At 45.0% G+C, this 13,581-nt stretch overlaps 1 protein-coding gene across 5 annotated transcripts in view; it reads right to left on the minus strand.

The window, feature by feature from the left end:
- LOC129700355 (alpha-(1,6)-fucosyltransferase-like) overlaps window positions 1-13,581 on the minus strand; it is a 664,773-nt gene that overhangs the window by 297,005 nt on the left and 354,187 nt on the right. Inside the window, exon 1 of one of the 5 annotated variants that reach the window (XM_055640771.1) lies at window positions 2,858-3,054. The exons of the other annotated variants lie outside the window; for them this stretch is intronic. The gene's annotated coding sequence lies outside the window, so the exon portion shown is untranslated. Of the gene's footprint in view, window positions 1-2,857; window positions 3,055-13,581 lie in introns of those variants that run through there. 5 annotated transcript variants of the gene reach the window in all.

Below are 13,581 nucleotides of genomic sequence, written 5' to 3' on the forward strand. Positions count from 1 at the left end.
CAGGTTCACCACTTTCAGAGATAACGAATTCCTCCTGATATCAGCTTACCTGGCATCTGAGGCAATGGGATCTTGTTTTGGTTTCTCCAACCATGGGGAACAACCTCCCTACATCTTGTCCAACTAGTCCTGTTAGAATTTTACAGGTTTCTGTGAGACCCCCACCCTCTCAATCTTCTAATCCCCAGTGAATATCAGCTTGCTCAACCCAATTTATTTTCCATTAGTCCTTCCATCCACGTAATTAGCTAAATAAATCATTATCGCTATGCAAGAACATATTTACTAAGCTAAAACTGCATACCCCAGTTCGGGACACATTGTACAGATGGAGAAAGGCATCTCTATTATTGCATTCAAATCTTCTTATACTTAAGGCTAACACATCATCTGCCTTCTTTACTGATTAATACAGCAAAACGTTGATTGCAGCAACAGATCTGTAGAAACACCACTGTGTTGTTTTAACACCAGGGGAAACCATTGAACCGAACAAACTCTTGAAGTGCTAATCTTACGATCTCAAGGTCCTCCCACAACATCCCAGCAAAGTGAACGATAAAATGGTGATCCATTCTTGACAACCGCAAATCCATAAGGCTGTCAGACTCACTCGATCCATTTTACAAAAAGGAGTTTTCTCCCAAAATCTTTTACATTTTCAAAATAATTCATCTTCAAAAGGCAGCAAAATGTATATAGTTTACATGTAGAAACAAGGAACCACAGATGCTGGTTTATACCAAACATAGACACGAAGTGCTGGAGTAACTCAACGGGTCGGGCAGCATCTTTAGAGGGGAAAGAATAGGGAATGTTTCAGTTTGGGATCTATGTCCAGACTTCAGATTCCCAGTCTCAAGTAGGGTCCCAACCTGAAATGTTACCTGTCCTTTTCCTCCAGAGATGCTGCCTGACCTGCTGAGTTACTCTAGCACTTTGTGTCTATCGTTTACATGAAGCTTACTTCCACTTCACTCACCTCTCCACAACAAGCTCAAAGATTTATTCTTCCACACAACATTCAAATTAATTTTAATTAAATCTTCATCTTTCAAGCAGCCGATCTTCACATATACAATTCAGACACTTCAACACAAGGGCTGTGATTTAAATGCTTCATCAATATTGCTTTATCAGTATTAGTTTGCAGCACATATCTTTCATTGTCAGAGTTGAAACATTTTGTCATCCTGAGAGTACTTCAGACCCTCAGTTACATCAAAAGCTTGCGACAATGACGGTGCTGTAATTGAGTTCTCCACCTGATAGTTTAGTTTACAGCCCAAAATGGCCGATTGTTGGCTGTGGAAGAGTTGTTTCACTGTCCGCATCCACATATCCCTTCTTTATCACCTCTCCCACATCCAACAATGGACCATTGTGGGATCCATCTTTCCTTGGTCATCAGTGCCGGCTCTGATTTGTTCTGAATTATCATACTCGAGTTGCCCTCTCCCCGAGTCTCAGTCTGAAGAAGAGTCTCACCCCAAAACGTCACCTAATCCTTTTCTCAAAAGATGCTGCCTGACCCACTGAGTTACTCCAGCATTTTGTGTCTATCTTAGAAGAGATGGTCCCTGACGTATGCATGGACTTTGTTTTTCTATCACCTACTCAATATCATGGCCTGGAGGAATGTACATTTTAGATCTTTTCACACAGTGCTAATTAACACATGAAATACTACAGAAAAGTAACTGTGGTATATCATTGGCAAAAATTGAAGAGGTCACACAATATTTTCCCCTTGTAATTGTTACAATACATTCAGGAAAAACTTGTTTGTTTGATCTTCCTTATCATGCAGGGAGTTCAGCAAAAGATGTTGGCAGTGGTATTTTCTTCACATAGGTAATTTATGTGAAGGGCCCTATTTTTGCCAGTGTAAATCTCAGAAGGCCCATCACTTTTGTTAGGTGTCAGAATCTTCAAAAAGCTGCAGAGAACGGCACATCAGTTCAGCCCGCTATGCTACAAGGTGCAACGATAATTTTCATTTTTGCTGGGTGTGCAACTTTCAGATTGCACAGTCAAAGCATTTTCAGCCAATGAATCTAAAGCAACAGACCCAAGATGAGAACATTCAGCTAAAATAACCAGATTATGGATTGAAATTAGCAACCTTCTTTACAAATTATAAACTGCGCATTTAAATCTGTTGCCGTACATGGATTCCAATTTGGCTTTGTAGACTGCATTAAACTTGAGCTCAAGGCATTCATGCCTGTGAACAGCAACTTCAAAGCCCTGTCCCATGGTGCGAGTTCATTCCAAGAGCTCTCCCGAGTTTAAAAAAAAATCAAGCTCGTGGTAAGTACGGAGAATGAAAGTAGCGGGTATGTCGGAGCTCGGGGACGTCTCTGAGCGGCTCGTAACGCTAACGGCAGGTACTCGGGAAGACTCGCTAATGGCAGGTAAGCACGGGAAGATTCGTGAAGATTTTTCAACGTTGAAAAATGTCCACGAAAGCCCCGAGTACCGACGAGTGGCCATTACCATAAATCTCCGAGTTCGAATCAGGGCAAACTCGGGAGAACTCTTGGAATGAACTCGTACCGTGGGACAGGGCTTTAAGGGAGTTGTTCTTCACATGGGCCTCTGAGCTTGAGAAATGCTATCTTGATAGTTATTTTCTTACCAAACCACAACAAATGCATTGTTGACCCCCCTGAATCTGGAGAGCATCCTTAATACAACATTTCTTACTCTCACTACCTTGTGGAAATCAATGGTCATGTCACAGAAAAATAAAACAAGCATGTCATCCAAACTGGGCCTAATGATTGGAATTTACAATATTCAAGAACAAGAGCTCAAAACAAAACTCAAGCATTCTCTCGTGCATTGCACTCACCAGTTAATCCATTTCACAAGTCTTTGCTGTGCTCCATGTTCCACGACATAACAGCAAACAATGGATACCCTCGAAATACTGGCTATCCTCCATAGCCTGGGGATGTCAGCTGCCACTCTACTTGTCCCCTTTGTGTCTGCAGGTTTCAGAGCAGTGACACAGCGGGTGTTTGGCAGCAGAAGTCCCCGGTGCACTCAGAATTACAATGCCATCCTTTATCACAACACATTCCCCATAGAAGCGGCACTGTCAGGCAAAAACACTGCTGTCATTCACCGCCATTCCAATAAAACTCACCTTTGTTCCCCTCAAAGTTTGAATGCATACCAGAAGGAAGCAGTTGATGGTGCAATAAGGATTTCTTCCACAGGCTTCATTAATACATGTTCAAACTGCCTGACCTGCTAGTTTCCCCAATTACACAACATTTTCATGATACAAAAACAAATGCGAGGTATAGCTTATCTTAAAATGCAAGTGTAACATGTAGAGACTAAAGGGTAAAGTCGTGAAGTACAAGGACAAATTAAAAAACCTCCTATGAACACAATTCATGTTTCTGGATCATGGGCAGTACGGAGCAAGTTGTTTTTTTCTAAGCAAAACAAAGGGAATTCCAGTTAAACCAAGAAATATCTGCAGCAACTATCAATTTGCTCTTGGCAAAATGTGGCCCCTCAGCCTCGAAAGGGGAACTACCCTGTACCTATTTCCTGGTTTTCTGCCGGGAAGTTTATATTTAAAAATATTTCCCGGTATTTTTCCAAATTTCAGATTTTACAATTGTTTTAATCCTAAAATACTGGTTTTAGCAACTAAAAAAAAACATGCTTCTCTATTTTCAGCAGCTGGAAGCCCTGGTCCACAAGATTTGAGCTGGTACATGTTGCACATTTCATGGGCAGCATTATCAGTAATTACACGGCAAGGCATTGAATACTAGATAACGGGATGAGAATAGATTATCCATCCCTTAATCCCGACCCGTGACAGCTTCTTCATTTGAATATCCAGTGACAAGGATGTTGCTGGCAAGGCTGTAATTTTGCCTCCACTATAACACTGAACACCGGAGTGCCACAGGGCTGTGTGCTCAGCCCTCTCCTCTACTCCCTCTTCACCCACGACTGCATCCCAAAGTACGGATCCAACGCCATCATTAAGTTTGCTGACGATACCACGGTAGTAGGGCTGATCAGCGACAACGATGAGTCAGCCTACAAGGAGGAGATCCAGCACCTGACAACCTGGTGTGCCAACCTCGTCCTCAACTCCAAGAAGATGAAGGAGATTATTGTTGACTTCAGGCAGACCAGAGGAGGCAGTCATACCCCCATCCATATAAACGGGACTGAGGTGGAGCGCGTCTCCAGCTATAAATTCCTCGGAGTACATATCTCGGAGGATTTGTCCTGGTCCCTCAACACCTCCAAGCTGATCAAAAAGGCACAGCAGCGCCTTTACTTCCTGAGGAGGCTCAAGAAAGCCCACCTGTCCCCCCGGATCCTGACCAACTTTTACCGCTGTACCATAGAGAGTATCCTGACCACCTGCTTCACGGTATGGTACAGCAGCTGCACTGCTGCGGACAGGAAGGCACTACAACGGGTGGTGAAAACCGCGCAGCACATCATCGGTGCCCCGCTCCCTGCCATGGATGCCCTCCACCGAAAACGGTGTCTGAGACGGGCTGGGAAGATCATCAAAGACCCCTCACACCCCAACCATGGACTGTTTGCCCTCCTCCCATCAGGGAGGTGGTACAGGAGCCTCAGGTCACGTACTAGTAGGATGAGGAACAGCTTCTACAACAATACAATCACATTGCTGAACTCGGAGTCCCGCCGATAGATTTCTCCGGTCCCTCCGTCCCCATTGTTTAATTATTCTGTATTTTTTGATTATTCTGTATCTTCTCTCTTTCTATTTTTTTTATTTCTTTATGCACAACTACTACGGACTGACGCAAAACTGCATTTCGTTGTACTCATACTTGTATTTGTGCGATGACATTAAAGTTGAATTGAATTGAATTGAATTGAATTGAATTTACTCTCCAATCCCCAAAATGTGAATCTTGATAGGAGTCAGCCCTATTTCAGTTTAGAAAATGGGGCCGTTCGGTCCGCCAGATCCACGCTGACCAACGATCATCTGTTCATGCTATTTCTACGTTATCTCACATTTGCATCCACTCCCTACACACTAGGTGCAATTTACACAGGCCAATTAGCCTACAAACTTCGGGCAGCACAGTGGCCGCATTGCTGCCTTAAAGTGCCAGATTACCCGGGTTCTGAGTTGCTGTTTATATGACTGCTGTCCATACAGAGTTTGCACATTCTCCCTGTGACCACATGGGTTTTCTCTGGGAGCTCTGGTTTCCTCCCACATTCTAAAGACGTACACGTCTGCAGGTTAGATGGTTTCTGTAACTTGTAAACTATCCCCAAGCATGAAGGATAGTGCTAGTGTACAGGTTGATCGCTGGTCAGCGCCGACTTGGTGAGCTGAAGAGCCCGTTTCCAAGCTGTGCCTCTAAAAGCCTTGGGATGTGGGGGGAAACCGGGGTACCTGGAGGAAACTCTCATGGTCCCGGGGAAAACATGTAAACTCCACACAGAACAGCACCCAAGGTCAGTATCGAACCCGAGCCTCTGGCGCTGTGAGTAGGTAGCTCTACAAGTTGCACCACGGTGCTACCGTTGCCAGGGCAAGGATAGCAGATTCCACTTCCCAGAGGATAGTAATGAATTGAGAGGGTTTATTAAATAGTAATATGCTGGTTTGCATAGTCACCCTGAGTGATTTTGTTTTAAATTCCAGATTGACCGAATTACTTTAGTTTAAATTCCCCCGAGGCTGTGGTGGAATTCACTGACTCTCCAGTTTCAGAATCCACATCTCCTGACACAATGGTAGCTCAGTGATTAAGTTACCAAGTTATCCGAAGCCTGGACTACCAATCCAGGAATCCGAGTTGAAAACCTGCCGCTGGAGCTGCGGACTTTAAATTCAGCTCATGGACTGGAATTATAAACGAAACACTCAGACTTCCTAACAATGACCTAACTACCAGATTGTCTGCAAAAAACATCCCTTTCACAAAACTACCATCGTTGCTTGATTTATCTCTATGTGACTCCACATCAACAGCAATGGGGTCACTCAGCTGATAGCATAGCAGCTATGTTAAAGCAGTGAAAAAAGCAGAACGGGATGGTCATCCTGGTATTGACTTTGGCACCGATTTCAGACAAGAGAAAGTTGCTCTTCAGGGATGACCCTGATCTTCCTGTTGCCGAACCCCTGCCCTTCCCATTGAATTATCCATCTCCTCTTCAGATTACCACCATCGCAGTAGCCAACTCGCGATTCACACAATGTCAAGAAACACCTTGTGGTAACATAATGGTGCAGCTGGTAGAGCTGCTGCCTCACAGTGCTGGAGTCCCGAGTTTCCTCCTGACCTCAGGTGATGTCTGTGTGGAGTTTTGCGCATTGTCTCTGTGACCGCACAAGTTTCCTCCAGATGCATCAGTTTCCTTCCATATTCCAAAGACCAGCCGGTTAAAAGGTTAATTAGGTGAGATAAGACAGAACTAGTGTGAGCTGGTGATTGATGGTCGGGGTGGACTGAGTGGGATGAAGGGCTTATTCCCTGCTCTATCTCTGAACTAAACTCTGGATACAGGAAAGTCAACAGGCCAAGACAATATCTAATGTAGGAAAGAACTGCAGATGCTGATTTAAATCAATGGTAGACACAAAATGCTGGAGTTCTTGACCCGAAAAGTCACCCATTCCTTCTCTCTAGTGATGTTGCCTGTCCCGCTGATTTACTCCAGTATTTTGTGTCTACCTGAGACAAAAACAAGATTAGGTTGTAGAATTGCAAACTAGAGCTCCACATTCTCATTGGTAAACTGGTCACTCTCGGCCTCCCCACTCTCACATGTGCCTGGATAAAGGATTTCCTCACCAACCGGCCCCAGACTGTGAGACTCGGCCCCCACCTCTCCTCCACTCGCAGGTTGAGTACCGGTTCCCCACAGGGCTGTGTGCTAAGCCCCCTCTTATACTGTCTCTACACCTACGACTGTAGTCCGGCCCACAACAACAACCGAATCGTAAAATTTGCTGACGACACTACTGTGGTCGGACTTATTTCAAAGGGAGACGAGGCAGCCTACAGAGAGGAAGTCCTGAAGTTGACAACCTGGTGCTCAGAAAACAATCTGGCTCTGAACACCAGGAAAACAAAAGAGCTCATTGTCGACTTCAGGAGGCACAGCACCGACTTAGCCCCCCTACACATCAACGGCGAGTGTGTGGAGAGGGTCAACACCTTCCGGTTTCTCGGCGTCCATATCGCTGCTGATATCTCCTGGACGGACAACACGACAGCGGTCATCAAGAAGGCTCAGCAGCGGCTGCACTTCCCGAGGGTCCTCAGGAAGCACAATCTGGACTCTAACCTGCTGCTGACCTTCTACCGCTCGTCCATCGAGCCTGCTGACATACTGCATTACAGCATGGTATGGCAGCTGCACCATGGCAGACAGGGAGAGGCTTCAGAGGGTAACCAGGACAGCGCAGAGGATAATTGGCTGCCCTCTCCCCTCCCTGATGGACATCTACACCTCCCGCTGCCTTAGCAGGGCAAAGAAGATCATCAAAGACAGCTCCCATCCTGCGTTTGGACTGTTCGACCTGCTGCCCTCTGGAAGGCGCTATAGGTGCATCAAATCCAGGACAAACAGACTCAGGAATAGTTGCTTTCCGAGAATTATAACTACTATAAATTCAAATTCACACATGCACTGACTACACCGCCCAACACGGACTTCCATCTGTATATATGTATATATGTATGTAGCGCCGCAGAAATTGTGCACCTATTCCAACCCCCATCTCCCTTCTGTTTTTTGTTTTTTCTGTTTCTTGTTTTTTGTGCTAAATTGTATGTACGCACTGAGTACAAGCAGCTTTCAGTTTCACTGTACATGTATAGTGACAATAAATGGCATATCTACATCTATAACTGACAAACTTGACAAACTTGACTAGTGCTCCTCTTGACAGACTTTTTCAATGCGGTTACAACACTGATATTGAACCAACCTTGTAGAAAATTGACATCATGCCCTCGTCACAAATAAAAAAACAATCCAACCCAGCTAATTGTCAGCCAATCACTCTGTTCGCAATAATCAATAAACCTATGGAAGCCCATCAACGGCCGTCCCAAGTGGCACCTACTTGACAATAACCTAGTCACTAATGCACTTTGGCTTTTCCAGATCTGCTCAGCTTCAGACTGCTTCATAAACTTAGTTCAAACATTGGTCCAAGTGTTGAATTCCAGAGGTAGGATAAGAGTGACTGTCCTTGACATTGAACCAACATGCCACAAGGGCCACATCTAACTCCCTCTTAAATATAGCCAATGAACTGGCATCAACTACCTTCTGTGGCAGAGAGTTCCAGAGATTCACCACTCTCTGTGTGAAAAATGTTTTTCTCATCTCAGTCCAAAAAGACTTCCCTCTTATCCTTAAACTGTGACCCCTAGTTCTGGACTTCCCCAACATCGGGAATAATCTTCCTGCATCCAACCCCTTAAGAATTTTGTAAGTTTCTATAAGATCCCCCCTCAATCTTCTGAATTCTAGCATGTACAAGCCGAGTCTATCCAGTCTTTCTTCATATGAAAGTCCTGACATCCCAGGAATCAGTCTGGTGAACCTTCTCTGTACCCCCTCTTTGGCAAGAATGTCTTTCCTCAGATTAGGAGACCAAAACTGTACGAAATACTCCAGGTGTGGTCTCACCAAGACCCTGTACAACTGCAGTAGAACCTCCCTGCTCTTATACTCAAATCCTTTTGCTATGAATGCTAACATACCATTCGCTTTCTTCACTGCCTGCTGCACCTGCATTCCTACTTTCAATGACTGGTGTACCATGACACCCAGGTCTCGTTGCATCTCCCCTTTTCCTAATCGGCCACCATTCAGATAATAGTCTACTTTCCTGTTTTTGCCACCAAAGTGGATAACCTCACATGTATGCACATTATACTGCACCTGCCAAACATTTGCCCACTCACCCAACCTATTCAAATCACCTTGCTGCATCCTAGCATCCTCCTCACAGCTAACACTGCCCCCCAGCTTAGTGTCATCCGCAAACTTGGAGATGTTGCATTCAATCCCCTCATCCAGATCATTAATATATATTGTAAATAGCTGGGGTCCCAGCACTGAGCCTTGCGGTACCCCACTGGTCACTGCCTGCCATTCTGAAAAGGACCCGTTTACTCCTACTCTTTGCTTCCTGTCTGCCAGCCAGTTCTCTATCCACATCAATACTGAACCCCCAATGCCATGTGCTTTAAGTTTGTGTAATAATCTCTTATGTGGGACCTTGTCGAAAGTCTTCTGAAAGTCCAGATATAACACATCCACTGGTTCTCCCTTATCCACTTTACTAGTTACATCCTCGAAAAATTCTATAAGATTCGTCCGACATGATTTACCTTTCATAAATCCATGCTGACTTTGTCCAATGAATTTACCACTTTCCAAATGTGCTAAGAATTTTGTCAGTTTCTATAAGATCCCAACATACTCCAGCTCTTGTCCAGTTTTGTTTTAGAGAGAGGTACAGTGTAGAAACAGGTCCTTCGGCCCACCAACGATCACCTATTCACGCCAGCTTTATCCTACACACTCGGAACAATTTACAGAAGCCAACTCACCTACAAACTTGCATGCCTTTGGAATGTGGGAGAAAACCGGTGCACCCACTCGGTCACGGGGAGAAGGTACAAACTCCGTATGGACAGCACATGAGGTCAGGATCGAACCTGGCTCTCTGGCGTTGTAAGGCAGCAATTCAATTCTACCACAGCGCCTTGTCTTGCACCACCGACAATGATGTGTCAATACTTGCCTGGATGTGTGCAGCTCCAACAATTCTCAAGAAGCTCAACATCATCCAAGAAAAAGCAGCCTGTTTGACCATGTTAAACATTCACTTCTTCCACTACAAAGCTGCGTACATTCTGGCTGGGAGAAGTTCGGTCAAAACATGTGTCAGTTCGTAGTAAATCTAAAGTCTGTGGCTCACGACCGCTAACTCACAAACTACAATAGCGAGCCTGGGTGGAGAAAAATAAATACCTCAGATGTCCAATGCATTCGATGCCTTAACAATCTAAGTGACACATTCCTGTAACAGCGAATTTGATGTCGAGTTGGGAATCAGTATTGAGTGCAGAAAAATCAATGACTTTCGTAAAATGATATGAAGTTATGATATACTAGAGTTCATATGATGGGAGAGATAACTTTCCTCTTGGGAAATTGCAGGCCGACTCATAGGCAGGGAAAACCTGTGGAATTTTCCAACAGTGGGGGAAAGGGAGACCACAATTTTCTTGTATCGATTTGCAGAATGACTCCATGACTCTGGATGAAGATGAATTCCAGTTCCTCAACACGTCATTGTGTGCAATAAACACCTGTCACTGATCTAGCAAGGAGCAGGTGAGATAACTTGATTTAAGTGAAAAATTGAGGGAAAAGAAAAGAGATAGAACAAGGAAATTAGTAGATTTACACTCTGAACTCAGGACTCCAGAGAACACCATTGCTTGAATCCCACAAAATTGGATTTACAGTTACTGAAAAACATTAAACTTATATCAAGTTTTTGTTTGCCTAAAACACTTCAGTAATGTTAGGGAATAATAAATCAAAAGGAGAGAATCAATCGCAGAATATTATGCTTTGAAAGTTGGGTACAAGTGATTGCTCCACCATGAATATTCCTCTTCATACAAAGTAAAATAAAATCAGAAAATACTGCAATCAGAAAAAACAGAACCAGAGTTAACATTACAGGTTGAAGAAACATGTCTCCCCCTTTCAGATTCGGTCAGACCTGCTTATTGTTTGCAGCAGTTTCTGTTCTTATTTCACATTTCCACCATCTACAGTTTTAAAAAATTATTTTTGGAGAATAAATGCAATTTTAACCTAAACCGCGAGGGCACTATGTTCTTAAAATGTCAAATAATTGGAAAATTCGCACAGATTTGCTGGAAGGCCTACAGTTAATGGCCACAGGAGATGAGAAGATTATAAAAAAGCAACTGGAATCCTTGATCGCAAATGGAAAGAAAGAAATACTAGCAAAGATTCCTCTTGAGCACTGACCAGTTCTGGACACCAATCTTCCACATATTCATCAAGTAATTTGAGAGCAGATACTGTATAAGAGGTTGAGTGGAATGGCATCGAGAAGCAGAAACTTAATTTCCTTACAACTGTTAAATGGAAATTGTTCTGCCAAGGGCAAAAAGCATTCAGGTGTGATGTTTGGTGGACTGTGTGAGGTGGGAGGATCCGTTGCTCCTCCCGTGCAGCAGGTGGTGCTGCACAGGACAAAGGGAAATGTTTTGTATATAGTTTATCCTGTCGGCAGACAGTATGCGGGCAGCCATTGTGACTAGTCTTGCTGCCAGCATTGAGTTCTGTTGTAAACTAAAGACTCTCAAGTTTTGTGCAGACCTAGAAAACGAACACGAAAGTGGTGTCAGAAGTGGGATTCTTCGCCTTGCGTCCAAAGACCCAGATAAGAGCTTATTTTTTGTTTTTAAATAAACGGAACTCAAACTAACATGTCTCGGCAATTCGATCATTTCGATCCCGAGCGAGAAAGGTGGTCGTCGTATTTAATGTGCACTGTGTTTTATTTTAAAAATATGGCAATAATGACTGACCAGAGGAAGAAGGCTCTCTTGTGTTCGTCGATGTATCCAGAAACCTTTGCACTGCTTGAAAATTTACTTACAGAAGAAGTACCTGAAGCCTCATATGCTGAAATCACAACGGCTTTGCAGCTGCATTTCAAAGAAAGTCAAAATTTCCTCGCAGCTCGCTTTGATTTCTACCGGACAGTGCAACAGGAAGTTCTTGCCAAACTTCGCACCAAGGCAAAGGCATGTGATTTTAAAACTCAATGCTGCGAAAAGTTCCAAGACAATGCGTTGCGGGATAGACTGGTCATGGGCTGCAGGCACGCATTCATCCAGCAGGCGATTCTCAAGGAATCAGATGCATCATTGAAAAATGTGCTGCAGGGTGCTAAGATGGCTGAAATGCTGTAAAGAACTGCACGGAACTGCGATCACTGAAAATGTTGCACAAGCCACACATTGGAATTGTGCGAATGAAGGCGCTCGCCCGCATGCATGCATGTGTGGTGGCCGGATATCGAGACCGATATAGCTGACCACTGCAAGGACTGCACACCATGTGCCAAAACAGCGCCGAATCCATCGGAAGAGACCCCAACCAACCATGGCAGCGAATCCACATAGATTTTGCCAGACCGTTCCTGGAGGACATGTGGCTGGTCATCATGGACGTCCATTCGAAATGGCCACATTATCCAAATGAATAACCACTGAAACAACCACTTCTGCGCTCGACGATTTGTTCACCATTTGGGGATTGCCCTTAACAATCGTAAGCAGCAATGGACCCCAACTTGCCTCACAAATGTTCAGTGACTGGTGCAAACAACACTCAATCGTGCATCTGACATCAGCACCTTTTCATCCGCCCTCAAATGGTGAGGAAGAGCGGCTCGTTGGCGTTTTCAAGCAGGCTATGAAACGTGCTGTTGGAATTGAAAAGAAATTGAAACGATTGGCATTGCGCGATTCCTTACAGCAATATCGCACCATTCCAAACTGCACTACCGGTCGAACTCCAGTGGAGATGATGCTCGGACATCAAGTGCACTCTCCCCTATCAGGTAGATAGCAGAGTCCGGTAGGCCTCCAACGGGAAGAAGCCGGGGACTCTGGTGCCGACTCACCGTTGCCGTCGCGGAGCTGGCCGAGACCGGAGCGGGTGGAGCGGTGGAGGAGCGCTGCTGCTGCTGCTGCTGCTGCTGCTGCTGAGTCGGAGGCTGCTACTGCGGGTCTGCGGACGGCTCGGACGACCCCGCGCGGCTCCCTGGAGGGAGACTGCTTTTCGGGGCTCCTGCAAACGGTGAATTCTCCCGCCCGTGTTGCGGGGTCGAAGAGCTCCTGGAGCGGGGCCTAACATCATTGCCCCGCGCGGCTGGAACGGCCGCGGGACTTTGCGAGCACACACCGGGGTCTCTAACATCAAGACCCGGTGTGCGACCTCGCACCACCCGGCGTGGCTTTAATGGCCGTGGGACAATCGCCATCGCCAGCCGGGGGCTTTGACTTTGACTCTGACATCGGGGGGAGGAGAGTGCAGTGGAGAGATATAAGTTTTTTTGGCCTTCCATCACAGTTATGTGATGGATGTTTATGTTAAATGTAATTATGTTGTGTCTGGGGTCTATTTGTGTGTAATGTATGGCTGCAGAAACGGCATTTCGTTTGGACCTCCAGGGGTCCAAATGACAATTAAATTGACTCTTGACTCTTGACTTGATCAGTTTTGAACCCGACCTGTAAATCTTATGCGGTGTTCACTCAGCCAATGAAGTTGAACAAGTCCAAATTCGACATTGGCGACTACGTATATTATCGCAATTATACGGCCAAGGAAAGCAAACGGTGCACTGGCAGGATCATGCCTCACATTGGAACCAAAATGTCCAAGGACAAGACGGACAATACAAACGGCATGATGACCAATTAAGAAGCCGCTTTCCTCCAGCAAAGACTG

Source organism: Leucoraja erinacea, chromosome 9 (genome assembly GCF_028641065.1).
Source record: "Leucoraja erinacea ecotype New England chromosome 9, Leri_hhj_1, whole genome shotgun sequence".
Lineage (NCBI taxonomy): Eukaryota > Metazoa > Chordata > Chondrichthyes > Rajiformes > Rajidae > Leucoraja > Leucoraja erinaceus.